Source organism: Oryctolagus cuniculus, chromosome 2 (assembly GCF_051225735.1).
Source record: "Oryctolagus cuniculus isolate XC-2025 breed Fujian yellow rabbit chromosome 2, ASM5122573v1, whole genome shotgun sequence".
NCBI classification, from domain to species: Eukaryota; Metazoa; Chordata; class Mammalia; order Lagomorpha; family Leporidae; genus Oryctolagus; species Oryctolagus cuniculus.
The window spans coordinates 15697799-15715301 of NC_142868.1; the positions used below are offsets into that span (position 1 = coordinate 15697799).

General features: G+C 39.6%; 1 protein-coding gene and 1 pseudogene across 4 annotated transcripts in view; one reads left to right on the plus strand and one right to left on the minus strand.

Moving 5' to 3' along the window:
* The window catches only part of LOC138848671 (ribosome production factor 2 homolog pseudogene), a 120226-nt pseudogene extending 108115 nt beyond the window's left edge, over positions 1-12111 (minus strand).
* Positions 1-17503, plus strand: part of SLIT2 (slit guidance ligand 2) — a 397114-nt gene that overhangs the window by 125828 nt on the left and 253783 nt on the right. The gene's annotated exons all lie outside the window — the stretch shown is intronic.

The following is a 17503-nucleotide window of genomic DNA, read 5'->3' on the forward strand; positions in this document are numbered from 1 at the left end:
TGCACCATTGTTTTCATTGTTCTGTTCCATTAAGTGCAATAGAAGGTTTTGGCTTTTTTTTTTCTTTACCTACTTTTTTGAGTCATAATATCTAACATTCCTTGAACATTCTTTGTGTTTATCATAAATTATTTCAGATGGTTTTGAAAGCTGATTTCATTTAGTCTTCAAACCTTTCCTAGGGATGGGAGTGATTTTTAGTTCCATTCTGCAAATGAGAAAGCAATTATTTTTAATTTTTATTTTGCATGTAATATGTTGTACTTATTTGAGAGGGAAAGGAGAAGGGGAGTGGGGCAGAGTCAGAAAACTCCTATGTGCTGGCTCATTCCTCAGATGTCCACAATGGCCAAGGCTGAAGCCAGGAGCCAGGAACTCAATCCAGTTTTCCCATGTGGTTGCAGGAACGCAGCTACTTGGGTATCAGCACTGTCTCCCAGGGTGTGCATTAGCAATAAGCCAGAGTCAGGTGACAGAGCCAGGAACTGAACCCAGGTACTTTGATGTGGAACTTGAGCTTCTTCACTGCTAGACTTAATGCCTGCCCCAGGAACAATGATTTTGCCAAGAATTTACTTGATGCTAAATAGTATGTAAAAGGCAGAACTTGTCTCTGCAGCTGTGTTTGTTGGCCTTCAGAGTTTGTGATAGCTATGGTCACAGTTGTTGGACATTCATTCTTTTTTGTCTCATTAACTTCTATAAAATCTAAAGTGGGAAGAACTCAAAGAGAAAAGGTAAAATACTGTTTGATAAAATCTTCCCATGAACTTTTAAGGAAGATGTGATTTCATATTATCAATTATCTAACTTCCATTATTAACTTTGTTCTCTATGTTAATGGTGTTTGATAACTTACATCTTTTATTTTATTGTACAGCATTGATCCTGATAAATTCTGACATGCACACTTGGAAAGATCCTTATTTCATGTGTATATGATTGCTATTAGTGTATTTTCTCTATTTTCCCCACTTGACATGTTACTTCTAGAAATAGCAGCTAGAAACCAATGCATAAACAAACATATGTTAAAGCCCACACACACGATGTTGAGTAGTATTTACCTCTGGTTTGAAAAAGATCGCATAGATTACATCTCCTTGATTATGAAATACTATGTTTTGTAAATATGATTGTGAGGGATGAAGATCTTATTTCATAAGCTTAATAGAGGGTAGGGGTTGATTCTCAAGGAGCATCGGAGAGGTATGTACTGAGAGAATATGTTCATATAGACAAATGTCTTATTTCACATTGTCCCCTTAATTCAGTGTAAACAAGAGGTGTTAAATGGCAAGTGTTGTATATTTGTTTGTGAAGCAGAATTTTGCATCTCACATCACTTCGCTCAACTACACATCTGTTGTTGACCTCTCATTTTTTTCCATGGCATTTCAGATTTGTAAGGAATTTATAGTTAAGATTAGTATGGTGGATTTCTGAAAGACAGCAGCAACTATTCCTTATTGGAAGAAAAACATCAACTCATTCTGCTTCTGTTACCGTCCTCAATGAAACCACTTTTTCACTGTGTTTAACCATCTTGTTGACCTCTAATAGATCATGTTCTCTGTATTTAAATTTGTGATGATATGTAACAAAAATACCAGTTTTCAAAATGCCTAATTCATTAATTATGAAATGGTTTATAAATATTCTGTTCCATTTCTTTTGAAGGAAAATTGTAAATAAATTAAAGAGCTTCTCTTTTCACATATATCAAATTCATACTGCTATATAAGTTTAATGATAAGTAGAGTTAGTATTAGGCATTAGGTTAGGTATTAGTTAGGCATTGGGTATTAGTTCTACCACATTTTTGTCTGCCCTGTAACATGCTGTACACACATGTGCACACACACATACACATGTTGTATGTATTAAATACTCATGTGTGTGCATAACAAAATTAGCTCCTACAAAATTCCTTTGAGCTTATTTTAGCATTGATTACTCACTTGACAAGTATGTATCTAGTCTGCTTGATGTGCTAGGCTTTCTTTCTATGAGACACAGATGTAAAAAGGACCAAGTGAGACCCAATTTTGCCTCTTCCAGGAGTTCAAAACCTATTGGGAGAAACACACAATTAAAGAGAGTTATGACTACCACGTGATACATGTTTTTCTAGTGCAACATATGGGAGAAGTGCCACCCATTTCAGAAAAGCCTACGAGAGAAGTAGGAGTTAGCTTGGAAACAGATGGGGTAAGAGGGTTTTTGGTGAAAGGAATCTATTCCCTGTTTATGTAAAAGGGAGTTTTAAAATAATAACCTCCATTATGAAGGGGTAGCTGACATTATAAAGTGTGATATAGCAGGGTGCTTAGAGGAATGAGCAGCAGGTAGAGAGATAATACTTGTGTTTGTCTACTAGGGTTGCTATACCAAAATACCACAAGAGTGGGTCGCCTGTACAGCAGCAGTGTCTGGTGTCAGAGTTCTGGGGGCTGATGGTTGGCAGTCCGCTTGTCTGAAGGGTTGGTTGCTCCCGAGGACTGTGAGGGAAGGATCTGCTGCAGGCCGCTCTCCCTGGATTGGAGAAGGCGGTCTTCTCCCTCTCGTCTTCCACATGCTTCCCCTGAGTTTGTCTCTGTGTGCAGATTTCATCTTCTTGTAAGGATATCAGCCCACTCTAGCGACTTCCTCTTGACTTCCTTTCGTATGCAACCATTCTGGTCCCAAATAGGGTCCCATTCTGAGGTCCTGGAGGTTAGAACTTAAACACATGACTTTGGTGGTGATTGGGGTGAGGAGATGACCACTTTTCAGCCCATAGAAGTTACCAGTATAAAGAATACACTTTTTACTGCATAACAGATAAATGTTTTGGACAAGGCAGGTTGGAAGAATGAAAAAAATTAAGTGTAATAAGTTATAACTTTGGAAGGTAAAAATCATAGTACAATACTGTGAAAGGTCTGTTTTCCACCTATTTTCAATATTCACGGCTTTCTAGTGCCTAATCAATTTTTTCACAATGCACTTTTTTTTTTTCATTTTGCAAATTGGAGATAAATGTCTATACTTTCAGTTACCTCTTAGTGAGGAGTCATGGCTACAGGTTTCTGAGCTGTGTTGGAACTTGGAGATCAGCAAGTGCAGTGAAACCACGTGGAGAGCGGATAGTAGATTGACAGCCATCAAGGAAAGTGGCAGCTGTGGCTTTGGTTTCAGTCTTTACAGCCACACTCAATGTCCTTCTAGAGGGTTCAGTGGCCTCAGTGGACCTGGCTTGGTACTCAGCCACTGTGAGCCCACAGCTGCCTCCTTGGTTTCACTTTCCTAATCCACTTATTACTTTGTGAAGAGAAAGATTTCTTAAGGAATAAAGGAAGTAACATTACACTTTAATCAGTTGTGTCCAGTTTGGGGATGCCTGCTCTGTGTGCTTTGACTCTTGATCTAGACAGCCATTTCTCTGTTCTCGGGTATTTAAATGGTCTGTTCTTAGCAGTTCCATCCTTTTTGTTGCCTAGCAGTCAATCGCTTCCTGCCAATCATGTATCTGATAGATTGAGTCTTTCGCTGATACCTCACTTCCCACCTATATTGCTCCCTTCTTGTCTTTCCTCCCAGTTTCCTGTTTTCATTCTTTTTCCTCCCTGGCCTTTTCTTCCCTCTTGCCTCCCTTTGTCCTTCTTTCCTTCTTCAGCCCTTGTTCTCCTGTTCGTGTAGACAGCAAGTAGGAAACACAGCTTCCATTTGTTACTGAAAGTTGTGTGGTTAGTACTTTGAGGAAATTCTTGTGTGGCTTCTTAGCTGTAACTACACAGAATAAGAGTTTATTTTCTTTTTTTTTTTTTCATATAGGAAGCTAGTTTATTTTTGAGAAATTCCAAGTTTTTTTTTTAGACTTTTATTTAGTAAATATAAATTTCCAAGGTACAGTTTATGGATTACAATGGCTTTTTCCCACTCCCTCTCCCATTCCATTCACATCAAGATTCATTTTCAATTATCTTTATATACAGAAGATCAATTCAGTATATATTAAGAAACGATTTCATCAGTTTGCACCCACACAGAACGTAAGTGTGAAATACTGTTTCAGTCCTAGTTATAGCATTAATTCACATTGGACAACACATTAAGGACAGAGATCCTACATGAGGAGCAAGTACACAGTGACTCCTGTTGTTGACTTAACAAATTGACACTCTTGCTTATGGCGTCAGTAATCTCCCTAGGCTCTAGTCATGAGTTGCCAAGGCTATGGAAGCCTTTTGAGTTCGCCGACTTCGATCTTATTCTGACAGGGTCATAGTCAAAGTGGAAGAAAGTGGAATTTCTCTCCTCCCTTCAGAGAAAGGTACTTCCTTCTTTGATGGCCTGTTGTTTCTACTGGGGTCTCACTCGCAGAGATCTTTCATTTAGGTTTTGTTTTGTTTTGTTCTTGGTTGTTGTTGTTGTTGTGTTTTTTTTTTGTTTGTTTGTTTGTTTTTGCCAGAGTGTCTTGGCTTTCCATGCCAGATCCGCGTGCCTTAAGGGCTGATTCTGAGGCCAGCGTGATATTTAGGACATCTGCCATTCTGAGTCTGCTGTGTATCCTGCTTCCCATGTTGGATCGTTCTCTCCCTTTTTGATTCTATCAGTTAGTATTAGCAGACACTAGTCTTGTTTGTGTGATCCCTTTGACTGTTAGACCTATCAGTGTGATCAATTGTGAACTGAAATTGATCACTTGGACTAGTGGGATGGCATTGGTACATGCCAGCTAGATGGGATTGTATTGGAATCCCTTGGCACGTTTCTAACTCCACCATTTGAGGCAAATCCGATTGAGCATGTTCCAAATTGTACAATTTGGGACAAGAGTTTATTTTCATTCATTACATTGATCACTTTTCTGCCAGTTCCAAAAAATCATAGGTATCAATAAACCAAAGAGTTGAAACCTGTAAACCTCTCAGATACTAATCTGCTGTTTTCAAATTTGGAATTTAGTCTTTTTTCTCTTTCTTTTTTTCTTATTGTAGCACTGAAATCCTTGTTAGTAAAAATGAATCAATAAGTATGTAAAAATATTAATTGTCACATGGCAAATGTGTATGTGTACAAGTGGCTATTAAACAAACAAGATTAGTAGGGTTTCTGACATTTGTAACTTGGTGAACAAGGCAATATTTCTTTATTATTGCAATTTCACGTTTAGATCTTGTTTTTAAGAGATTTATTTATTTGAAAGAAAGAGTTACAGAGAGAGGTAGAGACAGAGAGAGAGTCTTCCTTCCACTGGTTCACTCCCCAAATGGCCACAATGGCCAGAGATGAGCTGATCCAAAGGGCTTCTTCAAGTCTCCCACATGGGCGCAGGGGCCCAAGCACTTGGGCCATCTTATACTGATTTCCCAGGCACATCAGCAAGGAGGTGGATCAGAAGAGGAGCATCCAAGACTCGAACTAGCGTCAATCTAGGATGCCAGCACTGCAGGTTAGGGTTTTAGCCTGCTGTGCCACAGTGCCAGCCTCTTAGACCTTTTTTTCCCCCAGTCCATTAGCAGGGAGCTGGATTGGAAGTGGAGCAACTAGAACTTGAACTGGCACCCATATGGAATGCCAGTATCAGAGGTAGCAGCTTTACCATTTATGCAACAATGCCAGCCCCAGTGTTTAGAGCCTAAGCAGCTTAATAGTAATACACACAGCTATCTATTGCATAATTGTTGAAGGAAGAACAGCGTTATTGGTCTTCATGAGGCATTTTGTTTTTCAGGTTCTCTTGTCTCTCACTTGTTGGCAAAAATATGCAAAGGACGACTGATGAATGAATCAAATATGCAGATTCTATAACTGATCGAGTGTAGCATTGCTTGAGAGTTTTCATTTTTCCTGGTTTATAAATAAAGGCCTGAAATAATGTTTGTGCTTAAAAGTTTTAATATGATAATACTTGCTTTGAGTGAGATGGTAATTCATTTGAATCATAACAGGTGAGGGATAGTAGAAGTAGTCTTTAGATTTAGTATTGCAGTAGTTAGGTGTTTGAGTTATAGCAAGTCGTATAATTCATGTTGGACTTAGTATCCACATTAGTAAATTCAAAGTGTACACTTCCAAGATCCCTTAGGGTTCTTTAAATTTAGTAAGTTTATATCTCCATAATTGTCATTATAGTTACAAAAACATCTGTATATTAAGCCAGGAAAGAATGTCATTTTAGTGGTTACTTTGAATGTTGTAGATGTCTGAGGAAGAAAAGTGACAATGGCAAAGTTTTAAAAAATCCTAATGTTGTCATTTTTATATTTTACATCACTGTTCCTTAAGTACTTAGGTCTCAGGATTCCTTCACATTCTGAGAGCATTTGTTACTGTTTATAATTTTATAAATTAAAGCAGAAAATTTTAAGATATATTTAGTAAGTGAAAAAACCTTCATGGGTTAACATAAATAATATATGTTAATGAGGGGGTGGGAGTGAGGTGTAACAGTTAAGTTGCTGCTTGAGATCCCAGTATCCCATATCAGAATGCTTGCTTGAGTCCCAGCTACTGTTTGCTTCTTTTTTTTTTTTTGACAGGCAGAGTGGACAGTGAGAGAGAGAGAGACAGAGAGAAAGGTCATCCTTTACCGTTGGTTCACCCGCCAATGGCCACCGCGGTTGGCACGCTGCAGCCGGCGCACGGCGCTGATCCGAAGGCAGGAGCCAGGTGCTTCTCTCCTGGTCTCCCATGGGGTGCAGGGCCCAAGGATTTGGACCATCCTCCACTGCACTCCCGGGCCACAGCAGAGAGCTGGTCTGGAAGAGGGGCAACCGGGACAGAATCCGGCGCCCCGACCGGGACTAGAACCCGGTGTGCCGACGCTGCAAGGCGGAAGATAACCTAGTGAGCCGCGGCGCTGGCTACTGTTTGCTTCTGATACAGCTTTCTGCTGATGTGCCTGGGAGCCAGCAAAAGATGGCTCAAGTACTTGGGCTCCTGCCACACTCATAGAAAACCCAAATGGAGTTTCTGCATACTGAATTCAGCCTGACCCAGCCCTGGCTGTTGTGGGCATTTAGGGGAGTGAACCCTTGGATAGAGGATCTCTTTCTTTGTCTCCCCCATCACTGTGCCTTCAAAATAAATAAATTTTTAAAAAAATGAAAATATATTTATGCAAAAACACATTTTCCTAAACAAAATAGTTTGGAGAAGAGTATCACTGTTTTGTGCTTTTCCAAGTTTTGGTAGTGTCTGGCTTATTAGATGAATACAGATTCTTCCACCTATTTCAGCATTCAAACAGTTGTGGTATCACCTAGTCAGCCTCTCCTGAGAGATTGAAAATGAAAAAGACAAATGACATCTTAGTGTTCTTATGATCATAGTTCTGACCTCTCAGGACCCACTGAAAAGCAGCTCAGTGACCCCCATAGGATTTTGGAATGTGCTTTGAGAATGATTGTCCTGCAATTAAAAAAAAATGTTTCTGCCATAGAAATCATGATTTTAAAACTTGGCGTTTTGATGTGTCATTTTGTTATTCAAAGGTTACACTTGACTTTTTCATACCAAAATGAAGTGCAAGTCCTCCTGCATATGCATACACTTTCTTTACCACCTATTTGTGATGAGTGAGCCTAGAGAGGAGGGAGGGCTGGGGAAATGTTGGCCAATGGGAACTTAGTGACAGCGAGATAACAGAAATAAGTTCTTGTGTCCTGTGGTGTGGTAGGGTGACTAGAAAAAAGATGAATGTACTTTATATTTCAAAAAACCTAAAAGAAAGGATTTTGAATGTTTTCCTCACAATAAAATGAAAAATTTTTGAGAAAATAGCTCTGCTGAACTTGGTATGTACGTTACACCACTTAAGTATGTGTGATTTTATGTGTCAATTTAAAAAATGAGAAATCTCCCAAACAATTTTCTTCTTTTTTAACCTCTTTTAAGAAACTTTATCTATTCTTCACTTGACTGTAAATGCCATAAAGGGGCAAAGTATTCAATTGTATCCTGTGTACTTAATTTCTAAAAAATATGCATTAAATGGACAAATAAATGAAAAATACAGGACAGATGTTAAATATAAGAGTGGGAATAAGACAGGGAGGAGATGTACAATTTGGGACAGGCTCAATTGGACTTGCCCCAAATGGTGGAGTTAGAAACATACCAGGGGATTCCAATTCAATCCCATCAAGGTGGCATGTACCAATGCCATCCCACTAGTCCAAGTGATCAACTTCAGTTCACAATTGATCACACTGATAGGTCTAACAGTCAAAGGGATCACACAAACAAGACTAGTGTCTGCTAATACTAACTGATAGAATCAAAAAGGGAGAGAACGATCCAACATGGGAAGTGAGATACTCAGCAGACTCATAGAATGGCAGATGTCCTAAATAGCACTCTGGCCTCAGAATCAACCCCTAAGGCATTCCAATCTGGCTGAAGAGCCCATGAGAGTATTTTAGGCATGGAAAGCCAAGACACTCTGGCAAAAAAAAAAAAAAAAAAAAAAAAAAAACACCTAAATGAAAGATCTCCGTGAGTGAGATCCCAGTGGAAAGAACAGGCCCATCAAAGAAGGAGGTACCTTTCTCTGAAGAGAGGAGAGAACTTCCACGTTGACTATGACCCTGTCAGAATAAGATCGAAATCGGCGAACTCAAAAGGCTTCCATAGCCTTGGCAACTCATGACTAGAGCCTAGGGAGATTACTGACGCCATAAGCAAGAGTGTCAAATTGTTAAGTCAACAACAGGAGTCACTGTGTACTTACTCCTCATGTGGGATCTGTCCTTAATGTGTTGTCCAATGTGAAGTAATGCTATAACTAGTACTGAAACGGTATTTTACACTTCATGTTCTGTGTGGGTGCAAACTGATGAAATCTTTACTTAATATATACTGAATCAATCAATCTTCTGTATATAAAGATAATTGAAAATGAATCTTGATGTGAATGGAATGGGAGAGGGAACGGGAGATGGGAGGGGTGCGAGTGGGAGGGAAGTTATGGGGGCAGAAAGCCATTGTAATCCATAAACTGTACTTTGGAACTTTATATTTACTAAATAAAAAAAGAGAAAAAAATACAGGAGAGAATAAGTGACCATATTAACAAAGTTTGAATAAATTGCTAACAGTTTTGCTTGGAGAACTGAGTTCTTAAATGTCTGAATCATTCTCAAGTAGGAAAAACTGGTTAAAAGTACATGAATACTTGATCATGTCTCAGGTGCAATTTGAGGAAGCCTCCTGAAAGAGAATGTGTCCATTAAGAACACTGAAAGCGTACGGCCTCTAGCAACGTAGACATGTACATACCTGCCTGATGGCAGTTTGTGTTTGTATGTTAAGCAGGAAGAATTTTTATGATGCTGCACTAATCATCATGAACGCCGCTCTGCACTGTCAGTTGTCACTAGAGATCCAGGAAAGGCAGGTACGCAGTCCACCCTCCATGTGGAGTCAGAGCACTTACATTGTTGTGCTGATTGCATGCAGCAGCTAAAACTCCTTACTCAGCATCTGTGAACTCCCATGTCCTCTCAAGAGCTTGCTTTCTTTATTTAAAATTTATTTTATTTATTTGAAAGACAGAGTTAGGGAGAGGTGGAGACAGAGAGAGAGGTCTTCCATCTGCTGGTTCATTCCCCAGATGGCCACAATGGCCGGAGCTGCGCCAATCTGAAGCCAGGAGCCAGGAGCTTCTTCTGAGTCTCCCATGTGGGTGCAGGGGCCCAAGCACTTGGGCCATCCTCCACTGCTTTCCCAGGCCATAGCAGAGAGCTGGATTGGAAGAAGAGCAGTCTGGACTAGAACCCGGCATCCATATGGGATGCTGGTGCTTCAGGCCAGGGCTTTATCCACTGTGCCACAGCACCGGCCCCAAGACCTTTCTTACAAAAAAAAAAAAATCCATCAACGTTCTAATGTGTCTTTAATTTTTCCTCATGGTTCTCTGTTAACCTTTCTGCAGGTCACTGCTTCAAGCTCATAATTTACCTGGTTTGTATTCTGTCTTCTATATATGAATCTTTCCACAAGTTGTACCAGAAGTAAACTGGAAGATATTTTTCTTCTTCTGTGGCTTGAGAGCTTCATAGATAATTTATAAAGGCCACCTGATGCCAAGTATGTCCACCTCAGAACTGGACCCAGCAAAAGTCTCCTCCCTTGTAGTTCAGTCTAAGATGTTCTGCAGTCAGATTTTTCTAAACAGCAATGCGTGGCTTTGAAAGTAAATCTTCCCATGCAGCGCAGTGAGTGTAGAAGGCCTCTGATCCAGCCAAGCAGACATCTGATATTGTGCAGGCTCTGAAGAAATCAGAAGAGCTTTTTTTTTTTTTTTTTTGACAGGCAGAGTGGACAGTGAGAGAGAGAGACAGAGAGAGAAAGGTCTTCCTTTGCCGTTGGTTCACCCTCCAATGGCCGCCGCTGCAGCCGGCGCACCGCGCTGATCCTGGCAGGAGCCAGGAGCCAGGTGCTTTTCCTGGTCTCCCATGGGGTGCAGGGCCCAAGCACCTGGGCCATCCTCCACTGCACTCCCTGGCCATAGCAGAGAGCTGGCCTGGAAGAGGGGCAACCGGGACAGAATCCGGCGCCCCAACCAGGACTAGAACCCGGTGTGCCGGCGCCGCAAGGTGGAGGATTAGCCTATTGAGCCACGGCGCCGGCTCCAGAAGAGCTTTTAGTCTTCAGTTTTCTTGTGTTCTGTCACAATCATCACCAGCAAATAGTAACATGCATTTGTTTCCTCTGGGCATTTACTATGCTTAATGTTTATAGAAAGACAAATTTCTCAATACGCAATTCAGTCATCCAACTCATGATAATCATACATTGGACTTAGTATTAGATTATTTGGTTGCTTCTTTTTATTGGAGCCAAACATGAGTACAGAACAAACTGACTCATTGAAAAGGATTCCAGTGATGTCTGATCATCAAATCGTCTTGTAATGCTTCTCTTTCTATACAGAACTCCATTTGTTTTTCTCAGTGCCTACACATTTCTGAGTTCTTGTGTCAGTATTGCATTTCCTTTTTTTTTTTTTTTTTTTTTTTGACAGGCAGAGTGGACAGTGAGAGAGAGAGACAGAAAGAAAGGTCTTCCTTTACTGTTGGTTCACCCTCCAATGGCTGCCGCGGCCGGCGCGCTGCTGCCAGCACACCGCGCTGATCCGATGGCAGGAGCCAGGTGCTTCTCCTGGTCTCCCATGGGGTGCAGGACCCAAGCACTTGGGCCATCCTCCACTGCACTCCCTGGCCACAGCAGAGGGCTGGCCTGGAAGAGGGGCAACCGGGACAGAATCCGGCACCCAGACCGGGACTAGAACCCGGTATGCCAGCGCCTCAGGCAGAGGATTAGCCTAGTGAGCCGCGGCGCCGGACAGTATTGCATTTTCATTTCCTCCTTTAATCAGCATGGCATTTTTAATGCTTTCTTAGGTTTCATGTCTCTCAAGGAATCTCTTGGCTTTTTTGTTTTGCAACAGACTCTCCAAAGTGTCCATCATTACTGCAACCAAGCCATGTGAGCACACAGAATAAATTTCTGACAATGAGAGCAGTCTGAATGTAACAACTGCTTGTGAGATACTGTGTTATTCACAGCAGAAAATGTCCAAGTCCAGCTGGATGGGACAGATTTCCAGGATGTTGTTGAGAGCATTTAGGGGTTGGTTCAAGTCATTGTGCTTCAGGGTCTTTCGACAGCTGTTCTCTTTGGGGACAGCAGCCAAGGTACCCATGTTCTATAACAGAGAATGAATTAACTGAGAGCAGAAACCAATTCATCGTCACCAAAAGTTCTTAGATTGAGAAAAAGGGAAAAACTGTCAGAGCAGTGAAGTCAGTGCATAGTTTTAAATGCTGATCTTGAAGTGTGGGATGAGGCAGCACCGAACTCTCAGAGGCTGTAAGTAGTCACCCTGGACGCTGCTACTGCATAGTGAAGGAGTTTCTATAGCAGTGTAACCCATCTCCCATGTGCCACTGTTTCAATCACAAACTTTGTGAAGATCTCTTTTCTAGATATTGAATCTTATTACCTTTGTCCAAGAACAGAATGTTGAAGGATTACAGATATAACTTCTCTAAAATTTTAGAAACATTTTTGTATAAATTTACTAATTTGTCACTTTTCTCTATTTTACACTCTTCTGTAATATTGTGGCCAAATAAAACACACACATACACACACAGAAGCATAACATTATTAAAGCACAGGTTATGTAGTTTTAACCCATACCCTCATATCAAAGCTCCATTTCCCCTGCTTTTTCATTTGTTCCTTGGTTCATTCATCTATCACACCTTTAAGGAGTTGGCATGCCAGAACTGAAAAAAATAGGTGCGTATTGGAAGAATAGAAAGGTATAGAATTACATTTTAGATAGAAATGTATAGAATTAGGAAACACAAAGCAGAGAAAGAGAGAAAGAGATGAATAATTCCATGATGAGTAACAAGCATCAGAATATAGTTGGTTTATTAGGCTTTTTCTCTAAGGACTGTGCCTACCAATGAGAGTGACATCTGTGCTGCTATGAATAGATATGTCAAGTCTGAAAAGTTGCACCTAAAATTTATATACATAGTTTTACATTTTTAATATTAAGAATAAAGAAAAAATACACTGAATACAGTAATCATGTTCATGATGGGTTTTTGATCCAGTTGTGGTGAAGAAATTTTGTTGAGCTCCTCACATCCAGACTACATATATTTAATGTTACTATGAACACTGTGATGCTTATTATTATTCTACGATACAGATATCCATTTCTTGTTTATAGATGAATTAGTTATACTTGCAAGGATGAATAATTTACAATATTTTTTAAAATAAATATCTTTCTATCTATCTCCTAGTTGTTTTGAAAGGTGAGAGACAGATAGAGTTCTTTAATCTATTGGTTCTTGTCCCAAATACGCACAGAAGCCAGGATTGGGCCAGGCCAATGCTGGAGCTAGGAGCTTATTCCACTTCTCCCATGTGGATGGCAACGACCCAGGTACTTGAGCTAGTACCTGCTGCCTCCTAAGATGTGCGTTAGCAGGAATCCGGAATTGGGACTGCAGCAAGCACTCAGACCCAAGCAGTCTGATATGGGGTGTGGTGGTTCAAAGTGGGCAATGACTATCCAGAATCTTCTGTATGCTAAAAGCAGTCATGAAATCAGTTTTGCAGAAGTGGCAGTGCTTACAAAAATTTGTTTTCATGTTTTGCAAAATCGAAAAGACAGTATATACTTTGAGGAGATAGGATATCTACCAGCGCATAAGCAGGATATGTCATTGATGATAAGTTCATGATGGGATTGCAATTTATATCCCTCTTCAGAGAACATTGCTTTATTAAGAAGTGATTATTAGATTTCTGATACACTTATGAAGGTTCTTTAAAAAGTTCATTGGAAAATGTGCATTAGAATTTTAGAAATCTTATTTTAGAAAGCTTATTTATTTGAAAGGCCGAGGGTGAGAGAAAGCAAGAGAGCAACCAAGAATGTTTCCTGCCTCCTGGTTCAGGCCTTACATGACTGCAATGCCTGGAACTGAGCCACATCAAGCCAGGAGCCTGGGATTCAATACATGTCCCGCACGTGGGTGTCCTGGAACCAAGAGATGAAACTTCACTTGCTGCCTTACGGGATGTATATCACTGGGAAGCTGGCATCAAGAGTGGATCCAGGACTGGAACCCACGCACTCCAGTATGGGGTGCAGGCCTCTCAAGTAGCATCTCATTCACTGCAGTGAATGTCTGACCTGCACAGTACCACTTAGTTCTGTTTCACATGAAATTTTGAAGTACAGTGATATGCGGTCTGCTTTTATATGCTGAATGGCATAGAGACTGTTAGAGATATTTCAGAGACTTTGTGCTGTTTTTATTGTGGAAATATTCAGATGCAATAAAATTTGAAAGAATATTTCGGTGATCATCTTGCACCTACCATATAACTCAAGAGCTGCTAATATTTTTCCACATTTGCTATATCTACATTTATCTCATGAACAATGTAGAAAATGCTATATATTTTATCACTTGTATTTTCCATGATTGGAAATTTCATCTAAAAATATGATTATAAGAACTTTGGAAGACAGTTTGGCAGTTTCTTATAAAATTAAATATAGTCCTATCACAGGATCCAGTCATCATTCTCCTCGGTATTTATCTTGTTCCTTGGTATTTTAAATATGTACACATAAATGTTTAAAGCAGCTTTATTCACATCATCAAAACTTGGCAGGAGCCAGAATGCCCTTTATTAGATAAGCAGATACATTTTGATATATCCAGGCAGCAAAATATTATTCAACACTAAAAAAATGAGCTTTCAAGTCATGAAAAGATATGACCGACCCTTAAATTCATGTTACTAACTGAAAGAAGTCAAACTGAGAATGCTGTATATTCTGTGATTCTAACTATGTAACATCCTGGAAAAGGCAAAAGTATGGAGACACTAAAAAGGTCAGGGGGTGCCAAAGGTTAGTGGGGAGGAGGATGGATAGACAGTGTAGAGGACTTTTAGGACAGTAAAGCTATTCTATATTTTGCTGAAACAGTGGGGACACATCACACTTTGTACACATCTGTAGAATATACACCATCAAAAATGGATCTTCCTGTAAACTATAGATGTAGAGTACTGATGATGTGCAGATCCAGGTTCATCAGTGGTGATGAATGTGCCTCTCTTTCATAGTATATTGATAGGGGGAGAGGCTGTGGCTATATAAACTCAGAGGATATATGAGAACTCTATTTTCTACTCAGCTTCGGTATGAACCTAAACTACTCTCATAAGTGAAATTTAGTTTAAAAATTTTATTACATTTTTGTTAAATACTTTTTAGAATAACATATAGATGCTTTTTTTTTATTTTTTGACAGGCAGAGTGGACAGTGAGAGAGAGAGAGACAGAGAGAAAGGTCTTCCTTTGCCATTGGTTCACCCTCCAATGGCCGCCGTGGCCAGCGCGCTGCAGCCAGTGCACCCCATTGATCCGATGGCAGGAGCCAGGTGCTTCTCCTGGTCTCCCATGGGGTGCAGGGCCCAAGGACTTGGGCCATCCTCCACTGCACTCCCTGGCCACAGCAGAGAGCTGGCCTGGAAGAGGGGCAACCGGGACAGAATCTGGCGCCCCGACCGGGACTAGAACCCAGTGTGCCAGCGACACAAGGCGGAGGATTAGCCTAGTGAGCTGCGGTGCCAGCCATAACATATAGATGTTATTCTGTACTTTATTTTGTATCTCATCAGAAGGTACCTGATGTCACCTATTTCAGTCATTAGGGATATTAAGTGTAATCACTGGATGGATCATCTTGAGTCAGCACATAAATATTTATGCTGATTTCAATTCCATTTGTAGAAATTACAATATATAATGTTCCAGTCATGATTTCCATAAGCAATAGAAACTAACCCAAATGAGTATTCCTTATGGAAATAGACTTGCCTTTCAGTACTTTAAGTGGTTGATATCTAGTAGACTTCCAATTGTGATAGAATAACAGGGATGGGATTTACTCTCCTATTTCAAACAACTAGGAAATTAATAAAAAATATATGAAGCAGTAGTTTCAGGCATTGGGAAGTGCAGAGAGGATTTTTGAGACAAGTGGAACAAGGTTGACCTCTGAGATTCCTCAGGCTTACTGCCTAGAGGGGATTTCGAAACTTGGTGCAACAAAGGGAAGCCCAGACACAGTTACAGTATTTCTCAATAGAAAATAAAGGTGTCATAGTTCAGGGAGGGCAAGGCAACTAAAACCTGAATTGAAACAGGCATAGATGAAGAAAATATATAAAAACCTCTGCAGAACTATGGAAGGACTCACTCAGGTCTTTGGAAGATCATCAACCATGACTGTGAGGAAAACAGGTCAGCCTGGAAAATGAATCAGTGGAAATGAGGAATGTATAAGAGAATCCCAACACTCACATGAGGAAAAGAATGACTGTGTTCCCACAAGCAGTAGAAAAATCCTGTTATAGGGGGCATTGAGTAGAATCCTCAGAAATGTATTATCTTAGCACAAAGGCCAAATTAGCCCTAGATCAAAAGCTTTCCTGAACTTTGCCTAGCAGTGATAAAACTAAATCAAAATGGAATACCTGCATCCCAGAATATAGCCCTACGATATTTAAAGGGATAAACCAGAAATTTCCATACCAGCACTGTACAACTTATAACACCTTAAATGCCATGCAAGGAAACAGGAAAATATGATGCTTACATTAAAGAAACAGCAAGCAATGGAAACAGACCTAGTCAAGGAATGAGAGATGTGGATGGCGTACACTTCACATATCCAAAAACATATAGAGGCGTTTAAACATGATGAGTAGAAAGTGGGAAGATATAAGAAAAGATGCAAGTTTGATTCTATAGATGAAAAGTACAAAGTGAAAAAGGCACAAATATGATAAAAATGGATACTAAATAGGTGTTGAATTAAGGATATTTTACTTGAACATACATGAAAAGTCAAGCAGAGTATGAGAAAATGTCATTGAACTTTGAGAAGATTTCAAGTGATACGGCATACATGTAATTGGAATTCCAGAAAGTGGGAGTAGGCAGAAACAGTATTTCATAAAATACTGGTAGACTTTTTCCTAAGATACTGGTGGATTTTTCCTCAAATTTAGTTAGAATTTTAAACCCAAAGAGCTAACAACACACAAATGAATACAAAATGGAACCTGAAGAAAAACACACACCAGAGTACATGCAGAAAAAGCTGCTGAATAACAACAACGAAGAAAAAATTTTTAAAAGGCAGAGAAAACAAGGCACATCGTGTACAGAATGCGTAAGATAAGGATCACAGATGTCTTGTAGAAGATGCTGGAGTGACATCTTTGAAGGAGGTTTCTCTCGGACACTGCTTGATACGTATTCCACAACTGTGATGCTGTGTTCCATTTCAATTCAGTTTAAAAATTTCTGATTTTCTTTTTGCATGTCTTCTTTGGCATGGATTACTTAGACGTGCAGTATTTACATTTATTGTTATCTTTCTTTCACTAGAAATCCTCATTCTCACTTTATAGATGTTTAAATTGTATCAATTAAATTGAATAGTTTGAAAGCTTTCCATAAAAACAAACTAGCAAGTGAACTCCAAGGCCAGATGTCATCCCTGATGAATCTACCTATCTTTGGAAATGAAAGAATGTTGAAACCACACACCTTTCCAGAAAACAGAGAAAAATAACACTTCTTAAGCATATTTTCATGCTAAAATCAGATAAAGTCATCATAAAAAAGAAAACTGCATACCAATTCTGATCTCGTATGTATGTTTGTATCTATCAATCTAGATATGAAATTGTTTTTAAAATTTAGTGAATCATTATAGCAATGAATAAAAAGAATATTGCATCATCATCAAGTGGTATTTATCTCAGGAATGCAAAGTTGCTTTAACATTTCAAAAATCATATTGCAATTCCACATTTTAACAGATTTTTTAAAAAGAAGAAGTACTGGACAAGATTTGCCAAGTAGTAATAAAAACTCATCAGACTAGAA